The sequence below is a fragment of the Rutidosis leptorrhynchoides genome, chromosome 7 (genome assembly GCF_046630445.1).
Source record: "Rutidosis leptorrhynchoides isolate AG116_Rl617_1_P2 chromosome 7, CSIRO_AGI_Rlap_v1, whole genome shotgun sequence".
NCBI classification, from domain to species: domain Eukaryota; kingdom Viridiplantae; phylum Streptophyta; class Magnoliopsida; order Asterales; family Asteraceae; genus Rutidosis; species Rutidosis leptorrhynchoides.
This window is the reverse complement of record NC_092339.1, coordinates 95644568-95661320: the sequence shown is the minus strand read 5'-3', so window position 1 is coordinate 95661320 and position 16753 is coordinate 95644568. Positions and strand designations below refer to the sequence as shown.

The window sequence follows — 16753 nt, the reverse complement described above, 5'->3', positions numbered from 1 at the left end:
AAAAAATATAAAAGACATAATATATATATATATATATATATATATATATGTATATATATATATATGTATATATATATGTATATGTATATATATATATATGTATATATATATATATGTATATGTATATATATATATATATATGTATATATATATATGTATGTATGTATATATATATATATATATATATATATATATATATATATATATATATATATATATATATATATATATATATATATATATATATATATATATATATATTTAAGTGTTTAAATTAAAAAGTTTATTTTTTTTATTAAAAGTTATAAAAACTAATAAGTAATTTTTTTAGTTTATTTAAATTATATAATATTTTCTATAAATTAAAATCATAAAATCAAAATCAAAATAAGATTAAAAATAAAAATTGGGCCGAGTACTGTAGCAGCCCAAAACCATTTCTGGATTTGCAGGCCATGCGACCGCATGGATGTATAACCCTCAACTCATGCGATCGCATGAGCTGAGGTGACAGCTCTGATCCTAGTACGACAGAATTGGGGTTTAATTATTATTATTATTAATTAATTAAGATTAGGGTTTAATTTAATAATAATTAGTTTTAGTTTTAATTAATTCTATATTTTAAGTTTTAATTAGTTTTATTAATTTATAAATTAGTACCTTTTTAATAAATAATATAAAAATAATATTTTTTAAAAAATTGTATTTTTATAACTTTACTTTCATTTTTACTTTTTGTATCTTTTTAATCGTTTAATTCGTAATTTGTATATTTATCGTTCGTAATTAGTTTTAAGATTAGTTTCGCCGTAGTTATGTTATATTTCTAGATTTTTTAGGCTTTGCCGTAAAATCCCTTAAGTATTTTTTCTTTAGATTAAGATTTAGGCGCTTTAGAATTTTGCGACGCAGTTTTTAGATTTTAGTGCCTTTTTAAGTAATTGTCGTTTTCCGTTTAGAATTCCTTTTAAGCTTTAATACCTTTAGACGCAAGTTTTAATTTTTAGTTTTTAGACTTTTAAGTTTCGACGCTTTACTTTCTTATTTTTATTTTTCGGCTTTTTGTTTTTCGAGGTTTGTTTTTCGACCTCTTATTTCTTGACGCGCTTTTTCTTTTTCAGTTCTACGCTCTAGTTTTTAGGACTTAGAATTTTCTTTATTTTCTTTAAATTTCGACGAAAAATTATTTTAAGCGATTAAATCAATAGACATCCAAAATTTTCTGGTTCGTAGTAATAGTTGGATTTGTTAGTGGCGAGTTGCGGGCTTCCGATTTAAAGGGTCCTGGCTACCTGCTGCATCTATTGGCTATTCAAAACGTGGGCAAAATCTAAAAAGTCTATTAATTTGATAGCTTATATAATTTTTATTTCTCTTTTTATAACTAATAGGATATTCAGTGAATGCACCGAGCAAAATGTTCACCACCTTTCATACGTTCACCACATGTAACTCGATCAAGACATCTATCCAATGTTGTCGCCATTGATTTTTCTTTAGAATCATCATCTAGTCGAACAAGTACTCCAACTCAAATTTCCGATACTCCAATTTTTGAAACCGACTTCACAATTAAGGACCCGGAGGATATTCAAGGATAATTCAAGGATCCTGAACCACTAGTTATTCCTCCTGAACCACAAATTATTCAACGGAGATTATCGAGGAAGAAACCGTTAAATCAGAATCTTCTAGTGATTCAGATTCAATAAATTCAGATATGGAAGAAACGGAACCTCAAAGTATGGAGGACCGAATGAGAGCCACAAGTACGGGCCAAGGTCATGCCATTAATCAGTCAGATGTTAATGCGCCAGATTTTGAAATCAAAGGACAAATCCTACACATGATCACTAATCAATGCCAATATGGTGGTACAACAAAAGAAGATCCAAACGAATATCTTCAAACTTTTAGTAGGATTTGTAATCTATTTAAGATCCGAGAAGTTTAGGATGAAACTATTTATCTCATGTTGTTCCCCTGGACTTTAAAGGGGGAAGCCAAATATTGGTTAGAATCGTTACCCGAAGGAGCGATTGATTCATGGGATGTTTTAGTTGAGAAATTTCTCAAAAGATTCTTTCCGGCATCTAAAGCCGTGAGACTTCAAGGAGAAATTGCCACATTCGCACAAAAGCCAAATGAAACGCTATATGAGGCATGGACAAGATTCGGAAAATTTTTGAGAGGATGTCCTCAACACGGTCTAGATACTTATCAAATAGTTCAAATATTTTACAAAGGAGTCGACGTCGCTACACGAAAAGACATCGACACAATAGCCGGTGGTTTTATTATGAAGAAAATTGCAACCGAAGCTCACAAAATTATTGATAATACAGTATCCCACTCACATGAGTGGCATCAAGAAAAAGATATTTTTTGTTCATCTAAAGCGGCTAGAGCCGATTCTAGCCATGACTTTGATTCCATTTCCGCAAAGTTAGATGCGTTCGAGAGACGAATGGAAAAGATTACTAAAGATATTCACGCAATACGCATTAGTTGTGAGCAGTGTGGAGGACCACATTTGACAAAAGATTGTCTCAATGTTGAACAAACAATAGAACAAAGAGAGAATGTTTCATACATGAACCAAAGGCCGGGGAATAATTATCAAAAATAATTATCAACTACCAAGACCAAACTACAATCGAAATCAAAACATTCCGTACAATCAAAATGCCCAAAACAACAACCAACAAGGTCCTAGCAATCAACAAGTATCCAACAATACTTACAATCAGTAAAGACCTGGTTATTTCAATAAACCACCACAAACCGATGAGAAAAAGACAAACTTGGACGAAATGATGGCAAAGCTAATAGAATCTCAAAACCAGTTATTTACATCTCAGAAACAAACGAATGAACAAAATGCTCAAGCATTTAGAAATCAACAAGCTTCCATCCAAAATCGGGAACAAGAAGTAAGTAACTTAGCAAGGTTAATTGGAGAAAGAAAACCAGGGAGTCTACCAGCGATACAAATGCTAACCCCCGAAATGAAACAGCTAAAGCCATTACCACAAGAAGTGGTATTACACTTAAACCACCTGAAATACCTGTAATTTCTGATGACTCTATTCTTACTACACAGGCACCACAGCCTGAGCAAGAGAAGGAAACATAACCGATAGTTGAAAAGGTTAATGAAGATAACACAGTTAAGGCAAAGCCTTATGTTAAACCATACCAACCACCACTTCCATACCCGAGTAAAATGAGAAAAGAAACACTTGAAGCCGAGCAATCTAAATTCTTAGATATGTTTAAACAAATAAATGTCAATCTTCCTTTCATTGATGTGATTTCAGGAATGCCAAGATATGATAAATTCCTGAAAGATCTAATCACAAATAGAAAGAAAATGGAAGAACTTTCGGCTGTTACAATGAATGCTAATTGTTCTGCAGTGTTGTTGAATAAGATACCAGAAAAATTATCAGATCCAGGAAGTTTCACAATTCCATGTTTTCTGGGTAGTCTTAGTTCAATAGAAGCATTGGCAGACTTAGGTGCTAGTATAAATTTAATGTCGTATTCATTATATGCTAAACTAGACCTTGGAGAATTAAAACCAACACGAATAAGCATACAACTAGCTGATCGATCAATAAAATATCCTAGAGGGATAATGGAGAACATGCTAGTTAAAGTTGGTACTTTAGTATTTCCAGTAGACTTTGTAATTCTGGACATGGAAGAAGATTCTCGAGTTCCTCTTATATTAGGAAGACCATTATTAAACACGGCTAAAGCAATAATAGACGTGTTTGGTAAGAAACTGACCCTAAGTATAGAGGACGAGAGTGTTACCTTTTCTGTTGATAGAGCCATGCAACAACCGCAATCTGCAGATGATACATGTTATTATGTTCAAACTATAGATTCACATGCAGAATTGTTACAAGAATTTCCAGAATTACAAGGAACAGGAGAATGTTCTTTAGGAGAAGGAACTGAACCAATTGATGAAGCTGAAATGTTAGCCACACTCATGACTAATGAATACGAACCAACAACAGAAGAACTTCAAATGCTGAAAGAGGAAGACAGATATCGATACAAATCATCGATAGAAGAACCACCGATATTAGAGTTAAAGCCACTTCCAAGCCATTTGGAATACGCTTATTTACATGGTGAATCTGAATTACCTGTAATAATCTCATCTTCTCTTACGAAAAATGAGAAATCTCAACTCATTTCTGTGCTAAAAGCTCATAAACCAGTTATTGCATGGAATTACATCCCAATCTCAGATTTGAGCGAAACTGGACAGATTACCCGAAGTACCAACGTAACAAATATAAGGTTTACACCAAAAATGTGGAAGTACCAAGGGTGATAGATTGGAGACCTTTGGAAGAAGTCAACCTAGCCAACTCAGTTAGGCAGTTACTAATCCAAAGGTATGGGAACTCTGTTTTTTCTGACTGAGAACGTTTGTTTACCATCCGTAGTGAAATGTCCCGTTCATATTGATTATAAACGTTCCATATTAATTGATTTCGTCACGAGGTTTTGACCTCTATATGAGACGTTTTTCAAAGACTGCATTCATTTTTAAAACAACCATAACCTTTATTTTATCGATAAAGGTTTAAAAAGCATTACGTAGATTATCAAATAATGATAATCTAAAATATACCGTTTACACACGACCATTACATAATGGTTTACAATATGAATATATTACATCAAAAATAAGTTTCTTGAATGCAGTTTTACAAAATATCATACAAGCATGGACTCCAAATCTTGTCCTTATTTTAGTATGCAACAGCGGAAGCTCTTAATAATCACCTGAGAATAAACATGCTTAAAACGTCAACAAAAATGTTTGTGAGTTATAGGTTTAACCTATATATTATCAAATCATAATAATAGACCACAATATTTCATATTTCAATACATCCCATACATAGAGATAAAAATCATTCATACGGTGAACACCTGATAACCGACATTAACAAGATGCATATAAGAATATCCCCATCATTCCTGGACATCCATCGGACATGATATAAAAACTTGAAGTACTAAAGCATCCGCTACAACGGATGGGGTTTGTTGGGCCCAATAGATCTATCTTTAGGATTCGCGTCAATTAGTAGACTGGTTTACTAATTCTTAGGTTACCAAGTAAAAGGGGCATATTCGGCTTCGATCATTCAACCATAGAAAGTAGTTTCATGTACTTGTGTCTATTTTGTAAAACATTTATAAAGCTGCATGTATTCTCATCCCAAAAATATTAGATTTTAAAAGTGGGACTATAACTCACTTTCACAGATTTTTACTTCGTTGGGAAGTAAGACTTGGCCACTGGTAGATTCACGAACCTATAACAAATATGTACATATATATCAAAGTATATTCAAAATATATTTACAACATTTCTAATACGTTTTAATGTTTTAAGTTTATTAAGTCAGCTGTCCTCGTTAGTAACCTACAACTAGTTGTCCATAGTTAGATGTACAGAAATAAATTGATATATTATCTTGACCCAATCCAGGACCCAGTGTATACACATCTCAGGGTAGATCACAACTCAAAGTATATATATTTTGGAATCAACCTCAACCCTGTATAGCTAACTCCAACATTACTGCATATAGAGTGTCTATGGTTGTTCCAAATAATATATATAGATGGGTCGATATGATATGTCAAAACATTTGCATACGTGTCTATGGTATCCCAAGATTACATAATATATTAGAATATATGTATTATACAATATAAGTTAGCTAGGATATGATTAATATAGATTTGTTACCAATTTTCACGTAGCTACAACAAGTAAAAATATCCAATCTTGTTTTACCCATAACTTCTTCGTTTTAAATCCGTTTTGAGTGAATCCAATTGATATGGTTTCTTATTGAACTTAAGTTTATGAATCTATACAGAAAAATTATAAGTTTATAGTCGTAAATATAGGTTACAAGTCGTTTTTGTAAAGATAGTCATTTCAGTCGAAAGAACGACGTCTAGATGACCATTTTGGAAAACATACTTCCACTTTGAGTTTAATCATGATTTTTGGATATAGTTTAATGTTCATAAGAAAAATCATTTTCCCAGAAGAACAACTTTTAAATCAAAGTTTATCATAGTTTTTAATTAACTAACCCAAAACAGCCCGCGGTGTTACTACGACGGCGTATATCCAGTTTTACGGTGTTTTTCGTGTTTGCAGGTTTTAAATCATTAAGTTAGCATATCATATAGATATATAACATGTGTCTAGTTGATTTTAAATGTCAAGTTAGAAGGATTAACGTTTATTTGCGAACAAGTTTAGAATTAACTAAACTATGTTCTAGTGATTTCAAGTTTAAACCTTCGAATAAGGTAGTTTTATATATATGAATCGAATGATGTTATGAACATCATTAATACCTCAGGTTTTGTGGATAAACCTACTAGAAATGAGAAAAATAGATCTAGCTTCAAAGGATCCTTGGATGGCTTGAAAGTTCTTGAAGCAGAATCATGACACGAAAACAAGTTCAAGTAAGATTTCCACTCGAAATAAGATTGTTATAGTTATAGAAATTGAATCAAAGTTTGAATATGAGTATTACCTTGTATTAGAAAGATATCTTACTATAAATAAGAAAAATTTCTTGAGGTTGGATGATCACTTTACAAGATTGGAAGTAAGCTAGCAAACTTGGAAGTATTCTTGATTTTATGAAACTAGAACTTATAGAATTTATGAAGAACACTTAGAACTAGAAGATAGAACTTGAGAGAGATCAATTTGATGAAGAAAATTGAAGAATGAAAGTGTTTGTAGGTGTTTTTGGTCGTTGGTATATGGATTAGATATAAAGGATGTGTAATTTTGTTTACATGTAAATAAGTCATGAATGATTACTAATATTTTTGTAATTTTATGAGATATTTCATGCTAGTTATGGGCTGCTAAGAGCTAATTATTGGAGTGTATATACCAATAGTACATACATCTAAAAGCTGTGTATTGTACGAGTACGAATACGGGTGCATACGAGTAGAATTGTTGATGAAACTGAACGAGGATGTAATTGTAAGCATTTTTGTTAAGTAGAATTATTTTGATAAGTGTCTTAAAGTCTTCAAAAGTGTATGAATACATATTAAAACACTACATGTATATACATTTTAACTGAGTCGTTAAGTCATCGTTAGTCGTTACATGTAAATAATGTTTTGAAACCTTTAGGTTAACGATCTTGTTAAATGTTATTAATCCATTGTTTATTATATCTAAAGAGATGTTAAATTATTACATTATCATGATATTATGATATATTAATATATCTTAGTATGAAATATATACAGTTAAATGTTGTTACAACGATAATCGTTACACATATGTCTCGTTTCGAAATCATTAAGTTAGTAGTCTTGTTTTTACATATGTAGTTCATTGTTAATACAATTAATGACATGTTTACTTATCATTTATCATGATTAAACATAGTGTATCAATATCTTAATATGATTCATATGTATTTAGTAAGACGTTGTTATAACGATAATCGTTATATATATCGTTTCGAGTTTCTTAATTCAATAAACTCTATTTTATGTTTGTTAAAATACCTAATGAGATACTTACTTATCATAATATCATGTTAACTATATATATAATCATATATATGTCATCATATAGTTTTTACAAGTTTTAACGTTCGTGAATCACCGGTCAACTTGGTTGGTCAATTGTCTATATGAAACCTATTTAAATTAATCAAGTCTTAACAAGTTTGATTGCTTAACATGTTGGAAACACTTAATCATGTAAATAACAATTTCATTTAATATATATAAACATGGAAAAGTTCGGGTCACTACAGTACCTACCCGTTAAATAAATTTCGTCCCGAAATTTTAAGCAGTTGGAGGTGTTGACGTATCTTCTGGAAATAAGTGTGGGTATTTCTTCTTTATCTGATCTTCTCATTCCCAGGTGAAATCGGGTCCTCTACAAGCATTCCATCGAACTTTAACAATTGGTATCTTGTTTTGCTTAAGTCTTTTAACCTCACGATCCATTATTTTGACGGGTTCTTCGACGAATTGAAGTTTTTTGTTGATTTGGATTTCATCTAACGGAATAGTGAGATCTTCTTTAGCAAAACATTTCTTCAAATTTGAGACATGGAAAGTGTTATGTACAGCCGCGAGTTGTTATGGTATTTCAAGTCGGTAAGCTACTGGTCCGACACGATCAATAATCTTGAATGCTCCTATATACCTTGGATTTAATTTCCCTCGTTTACCAAATCGAACAACACCTTTCCAAGGTGCAACCTTAAGCATGACCATCTCTCAAATTTCAAATTCTATATCTTTTCTTTTAATGTCGGCATAGCTCTTTTGTCGACTTTGGGCGGTTTTCAACCGTTGTTGAATTTGGATGATCTTCTGGGTAGTTTCTTGTATTATCTCCGGACCCGTAATCTATCTATCCCCCACTTCACTCCAAAAAATCGGAGACCTGCACTTTCTACCATAAAGTGCTTCAAACGGCGCCATCTCAATGCTTGAATGGTAGCTGTTGTTGTAGGAAAATTCTGCTAACAGTAGATGTCGATCCCAACTGTTTCCGAAATCAATAACACATGCTCGTAGCATGTCTTCAAGCGTTTGTATCGCCTTTTTGCTCTGCCCATCAGTTTGTGGATGATAGGCAGTACTCTTGTCTAGACGAGTTCCTAATGCTTGCTGTAATGTCTGCCAGAATCTTGAAATAAATCTGTCATCCCTATCAGAGATAATAGAGATTGGTATTCCATGTCTGGAGACGACTTCCTTCAAATACAGTCGTGCTAACTTCTCCATCTTGTCATCTTCTCTTATTGGCAGGAAGTGTGTTGATTTGGTGAGACGATCAACTATTACCCAGATAGTATCAAAACCACTTGCAGTCCTTGGCAATTTAGTGATGAAATCCATGGTAATGTTTTCCCATTTCCATTCTGGGATTTCGGGTTGTTGAAGCAGACCTGATAGTTTCTGATGCTCAGCTTTGACCTTAGAACACATCAAACATTCTCCTCCGTATTTAGCAACATCGGCTTTCATACCTGGCCACCAAAAATGTCTCTTGAGATCTTTGTATATCTTCCCCGTTCCAAGATGTATTGAGTATCTGATTTTATGAGCTTCTCTAAGTACCATTTCTCTCATATCTCCAAATTTTGGTACCCAAATTCTTTCAGCCCTATACCGGGTTCCGTCTTCCCGAATATTAAGATGCTTCTCCGATCCTTTGGGTATTTCATCCTTTAAATTTCCCTCTTTTAAAACTCCTTGTTGCGCCTCCTTTATTTGAGTAGTAAGGTTATTGTGAATCATTATATTCATAGATTTTACTCGAATGGGTTCTCTGTCCTTTCTACTCAAAGCGTCGGCTACCACATTCGCCTTTCCCAGGTGGTAACGAATTTCAAAGTCGTAATCATTCAACAATTCAATCCACCTGCGCTGCCTCATGTTCAGTTGTTTCTGATTAAATTTATGTTGAAGACTTTTGTGGTCGGTATATATAATACTTTTGACCCCATATAAGTAGTGCCTCCAAGTCTTTAATGCAAAAACAACCGCGCCTAATTCCAAATCATGCGTCGTATAATTCTGCTCGTGAATCTTCAATTGTCTAGACGCATAAGCAATTACCTTCGTTCGTTGCATTAATACACAACCGAGACCTTGCTTTGAAGCGTCACAATATATCAAAAAATCATCATTCCCTTCAGGTAATGACAATATAGGTGCCGTAGTTAACTTTTTCTTTAACAATTGAAACGCTTTCTCTTATTCATCCTTCCATTCAAATTTCTCCCTTTATACGTTAATGCAGTCAAGGGTTTTGCTATTCTGGAAAAATCTTGGATGAAACTTCTGTAGTAACCAGCTAGTCCTAAAAATTGGCGTATATGCTTCGGAGTTTTTGGGGTTTCCCATTTTTCAATGGTTTCAATCTTTGCTAGATCCACCTGAATACCTTCTTTGTTCACTATGTGACTGAGGAATTGAACTTCTTCCAACCAAAATGCACACTTTGAAAACTTACCGTACAGTTTTTCTTTTCTCAGCAACTCTAGCACTTTTCTTAAATGTTCTTCATGCTCTTGATCATTCTTCGAGTAAATAAGTGTGTCATTGATGAAAACAATGACAAACTTGTCAAGATATGGCCCACACACTCGGTTCATGAGGTCCATGAACACAGCTGGTGCGTTCGTCAATCCAAACGGCATAACCGTAAACTCGTAATGACCGTAACGCGTCCTAAAAGCAGTCTTTGGAATATCATCCTCCTTCACCCGCATTTGATGATACCCAGAACGTAAATCAATCTTTGAATAAACCGACGAGCCTTGTAGTTGATCAAATAAGTCGTCGATTCTCGGTAGTGGGTAGTGGTTCTTGATGGTAAGTTTGTTCAACTCTCGGTAGTCGATACACAACCTAAATGTACCATCCTTCTTCTTGACAAACAAAACAGGAGCTCCCCACGGTGATGTGCTTGGTCGAATGAAACCACGCTCTAAAAGTTCTCGTAATTGGCTCTGAAGTTCCTTCATTTCGCTAGGTGCGAGTCTGTATGGAGCACGAGCTATTGGTGCAGCTCCCGGTACAAGGTCTATTTGAAATTTAACGAATCAGCGTGGAGGTAGTCCTGGTAATTCTTTTGAAAATACATCGGGAAATTCTTTTGCGACTGGAACATCATTGATGTTCTTTTCTTCGAAATTGACTTTCTCGACGTGTGCTAGCACAGCATAGCAACCTTTTCTTATTAGTTTTTGTGCCTTCAGGTTACTAATAAGATTTAACTTCGCGTTGCTCTTTTCTCCGTACACCATTAAGGGTTTTCCTTTTTCTCGTATAATGCGAATTGCATTTTTGTAACAAACGATCTCTGCTTTTACTTCTTTCAACCAGTCCATACCGATTATCACATCAAAACTCCCTAACTCTACCGGTATCAAGTCAATCTTAAATGTTTCGCTAACCAGTTTAATTTCTCGATTCCAACATATATTATCTGCTGTAATTAATTTACCGTTTGCTAATTCGAGTAAAAATTTATTATCCAAGGGCGTCGGTGAACAACTTAGTTTAGCACAAAAATCTCTACTCATATAGCTTCTATCCGCACCCGAATCAAATAAAACATAAGCATATTTATTGTCAATGAGAAACGTACCCGTAACAAGCTCCGGGTCTTCCTGCGCTTCTGCCGTATTAATTTGAAAACTCTTCCGCGGCCCTGCCCATTAGTATTCCCCTGATTCGGGCAATTTCTACTAAAGAGGCCCGGTTTTCCACATCCAAAATAAACTATGGCGGTATTATTTGTTCCGACATTATTTGTTCCTTTAGTTCTGTTATGCATTGGTCCGTAGATTTCGCACTTCTTCGCGGTATGACCATTTCTTTTACACCTGTTGCAAAATGTCGTGCAGAACCCCAGGTGATGCTCTTCACATCTTTGGCATGGCTGTTTTTGATTTTTGTTGCCATTGTTGTTATTGAGATTGTTATTGTTGCTGTTGTTGTTGTTGTTGTTGTTGTTGTTGTTGTTGTTGTTGTTGTTGTTGTTGTTGTTGTTGTTGTTGTTGTTGTTGTTGTTGTTGTTGTTGTTGTTGTTGTTGTTGTTGTTGTTGTTGTTGTTGTTGTTGTTGTTGTTGTTATTGTTGTTATTATTGTTGGGCCGGTTATTGTAGTTGTTGTTGGGACATTTGTTGAAGTTGTTGTTGCGATTGATGTTGCGGTTATTGGGATAGTTGTTGCGATTTTGGTTGTGATTGTTGTTGCTGTTGTATTGGTGACTCTTGTCATTAGTTTCTTCCCACTTTCTCTTGACTTGTTTCATGTTAGCCTCTTCGGTCGCCTGCTCTTTAATCCTTCCTTCGATCTGGTTCACTAATTTGTGAGCCATTCGACTCGCCTTTTGTATGGAGGCGGGCTCGTGTGAACTCACATCTTCTTGAATTCTTTCCGGTAACCCTTTTACAAATGCGTCGATCTTCTTTTCTTCGTCTTCAAACGTTCTGGGACACAATAGGCACAATTATGTGAATCGTCGTTCGTACGTGGTAATATCGAAACCTTGCGTTCGTAATCCTCTAAGCTCTAGCTTGAGCCTATTGACCTTGTTCCTGGGACGATACTGCTTGTTCATCAATTGCTTGAATGCTGACCATGGTAGTGCGTAAGCAGCATCTTGTCCTACCTGCTCGAGATAGGTATTCCACCACGTTAACGCCATACCTGTGAATGTATGCGTAGCGTACTTAACTTTGTCCTCTTCAGTACACTTACTTATGGCAAACACCGATTCGACCTTCTCGGTCCACCGTTTCAATCCAATTGGTCATTCGGTTCCATCAAATTCCAAAGGTTTGCAGGCAGTGAATTCTTTGTAGGAGCATCCTACACGATTTCTTGCGGAATTAGTTCCACTGCTAGATCCAGAGTTATTGTTATTTTGTATTGCAGCCTGCACTGCGGCTATGTTCGCAGCAAGGAAAACACGAAAGTCTTCCTCACTCATGTTCAAGTTCTGACGAGTCGCCGGTGCCATTTCCTTCAAAAATAGCCAAAAGAATTGAGTTAATCATATAGAATTTAAGAGTAGTCATTAGTATTTCGTAGCATAATATGAACTTATTTATAAAAGCTTTTTCTACATATTAGCATTTTATAGTTTTAATTCGGGTAGTACCTACCCGTTAAGTTCATACTTAGCAGCTATTATACAATTCAACTACTACGATTCTATATGAAAAACTTATTATAATAATATTTCGCGTTCAAACTTTATACAAAATTTACAAACTTACAATACCGCTATTATACATATAGGATGAAATATAGCACATAAAAACTTCGTTACTCAGCAGCTATAAAGGCAATTTTAGTTAATACGCAAGTCGTTCAGCAAAAGAAATAAAGACACGTAATTCATAAGTCCAGAAACAAGTCATGCATTCAGGTTTTACTAAGACGACTTTCCATCCTTGATCTTGTGGAAAATAACCGTTATGACCATTGGCTAGGCAGCATGTTGTAATGTCGTCAAAAGGACGAGGGTTTCGTAATGTCCAACAGCCCCGTAATAATCTAAAAACCTTGTTTCTCACCCCAACTACTGAATCTGTCACTTGTGGGAAGGTTTTATTTAAAAGCTGCAATCCGATGTTCTTTTTCTCACTTTGGTAAGAAGCGAACATCACTAACCCGTAAGCATAACATGCTTCTTTATATTGCATGTTAGAAGCGCTTTCTAATTCACGAAATCCTATGTTGGGATATGTTGAGTCAAAATAGGTTCTTAACCCGTAGCGTAAAATTGCATTTGGATTCCCCGCATTTAACGCTTTAAAGAAAACACGACGTAACTTACGGTCTCCCCAATGTGATATACCCCACCTATCAAAGGAAAGCCTTTTATAAACTAAGACATTTCTGGAAAGTCTTTCAAATGTTTGACAAGTTAATTTTGCCATAACTAAATATGCTGATGAATTCTGACCGACTCTAGACAAGATTTCCTCAATCATATCCTCTGGTAGGTCTTCTAAAATATTCGGTTGCCTACCCTTAACGACCATTTTGTTTTTATACTGTAAAATAGACAAGGATTAGATTCGTAAAAGATAATTAACAAACAATACAAGCAATTTTTACATAGAACATAAAAGTACAAGCACACTACAATACATATAATACACAACATGATTACAACCCTCTAATCTGAATCACTGGTTTCTTCTTCTTCGGACTTGGTTTGTTTTCCTAATTTTCTAGGAATATATGGTGTTCCTCTAATACGAGCCGTCGTTTTCCACAATGGTTTAGAAAAACCTGGTGGTTTAGAGGTTCCCGGGTCATTGTTACATTTTTGGAAATACGGATGTTGCCGATACATATAAAGTTCATCGGGGTTGGAATCAGGTTTCTCTATTTTTATACCTTTTCCCTTATTATTTTCTTTCACTTTATTAAATTGGGTTGAGGTAATTTCTATAACATCATCGAAATCTTTATCGGGATCCGATTCATCGGAAAATTGATAATCTTCTCAATATTTTGCTTCCTCGACGGAAACACCATTGACCATTATTAACTTTGGTCCGTTGGTTGAGGTTTTTCTTTTATTTAATCGATGTACTATAGGTATCAATATTTCTTCCTCCAGAACCTCTTCTTCTTCCGGTTCCTCCTCTTCCGGTTCCTCTTCTTCCGGTTCCTCTTCGGGAATTTGTGAATCTTCTCAAAATATATTCGACTCTTCATTATTATTAGGTGAATCGATGGGATTTGTACTAGTGGTAGACATCTATCACACAATATCAAACACATTAAGAGGTTAATATATATAGTTTCCAACAAAAGTGTTAAGCAATCATTTTTAAAGAAAACACGGTCGAAGTCCAGACTCACTAATGTATCCTAACAAACTCGATAAGACACACTAATGCAAATTTCTGGTACTCTAAGACCAACGCTCGGATACCAACTGAAATGTCCCGGTCATATTGATTATAAACGTTCAATTTTAATTGATTTCGTCGCGAGGTTTTGACCTCTATATGAGACATTTTTCAAAGACTGCATTCATTTTTAAAATAACCATAACCTTTATTTTATCGATAAAGGTTTAAAAAACATTACGTAGATTATCAAATAATGATAATCTAAAATATACCGTTTAAACACGACCATTACATAATGGTTTACAATATGAATATATTACATCAAAAATAAGTTTCTTGAATGCAGTTTTACATAATATCATACAAGCATGGACTCCAAATCTTGTCCTTATTTTAGTATGCAACAGCGGAAGCTCTTAATAATCACCTGAGAATAAACATGCTTAAAACGTCAACAAAAATGTTGGTGAGTTATAGGTTTAACCTATATATTATCAAATCATAATAATAGACCACAAGATTTCATATTTCAATATACATCCCATACATAGAGATAAAATTCATTCATATGGTGAACACCTGGTAACCGACATTAACAAGATGCATATAAGAATATCCCCTATCATTCCGAGAATATCCTTCGAACATGATAAAAACGAATTCGAAGTACTAAAGCATCCGGTACTTTGGATGGGGTTCGTTAGGCCCAATAGATCTATCTTTAGGATTCGCGTCAATTAGTAGATCGGTTTACTAATTCTTAGGTTACCAAGCAAAAGGAGCATATTCGGCTTCGATCATTCACCCATATAATGTAGTTTCAAATACTTGTGTCTATTTCGTAAAACATTTATAAAACTGCATGTATTCTCATCCCAAAATATTAGATTTTAAAAGTGGGACTATAACTCACTTTCACAGATTTTTACTTCGTCAGGAAGAAAGACTTGGCCACTGGTCGATTCACGAACCTATAACAAATATCTACATATATATCAAAGTATGTTTAAAATATATTTACAACACTTTTAATACATTTTGATGTTTTAAGTTTATTAAGTCAGCTGTCCTCGTTAGTAACCTACAACTAGTTATCCACAGTTAGATGTACAGAAATAAATCGATATATATTATTTTGAATCAATCCACGACCCAGTGTATACACGTCTCAGGCTAGATCACAACTCAAAGTATATATATTTTTGGAATCAACCTCAACCCTGTATAGCTAACTCCAACATTACTGCATATAGAGTGTCTATGGTTGTTCCAAATAATATATATAGATGGATCGATATGATATGTCAAAACATTTGCATACGTGTCTATGGTATCCCAAGATTACATAATATATTAGAATATATGTATTATACAATATAAGTTAGCTAGGATATGATTAATATAGATTTGTTACCAATTTTCACGTAGCTACAATAAGTAAAAATATCCAATCTTGTTTTACCCATAACTTCTTCGTTTTAAATCCGTTTTGAGTGAATCCAATTGCTATGGTTTCATATTGAATTAAAGTTTATGAATCTATACAGAAAAAGTATAAGTTTATAGTTGGAAATGTAGGTTACAAGTCATTTTTGTAAAGATAGTCATTTCAGTCGAAAGAACGACGTCTAGATGACCATTTTGGAAAACATACTTCCACTTTGAGTTTAATCATGATTTTTGGATATAGTTTAATGTTCATAAGAAAAATCATTTTCCCAGAAGAACAACTTTTAAATCAAAGTTTATCATAGTTTTTAATTAACTAACCCAAAACAGCCCGCGGTGTTACTACGACGGCGTATATCCAGTTTTACGGTGTTTTTCGTGTTTTCAGGTTTTAAATCATTAAGTTAGCATATCATATAGATATAGAATATGTGTCTAGTTGATTTTAAAAGTCAAGTTAGAAGGATTAACTTTTTTTTGCGAACAAGTTTAGAATTAACTAAACTATGTTCTAGTGATTTGAAGTTTAAACCTTCGAATAAGGTAGTTTTATATATATGAATCAAATGATGTTATGAACATCATTACTACCTCAGGTTTTGTGGATAAACCTACTAAAAATGAGAAAAATAGATCTAGCTTCAAAGGATCCTTGGATGGCTTGAAAGTTCTTGAAGCAGAATCATGACACGAAAACAAGTTCAAGTAAGATTTCCACTCGAAATAAGATTGTTATAGTTATAGAAATTGAATCAAAGTTTGAATATGAGTATTACCTTGTATTAGAAAGATATCTTACTATAAATAATAAAAACTTCTTGAGGTTGGATGATCACTTTACA

The 16753-nt window shown here is 33.9% G+C and overlaps 1 non-coding gene across 1 annotated transcript; it reads right to left on the bottom strand.

Moving 5' to 3' along the window:
* Positions 1-2107: 2107 nt before the first annotated feature.
* Positions 2108-2214, bottom strand: LOC139860869 (small nucleolar RNA R71). The gene has a single exon (XR_011763489.1). It is a non-coding gene; the product is annotated as a small nucleolar RNA R71 (small nucleolar RNA).
* Between the last annotated feature and the right edge of the window lie 14539 nt (positions 2215-16753).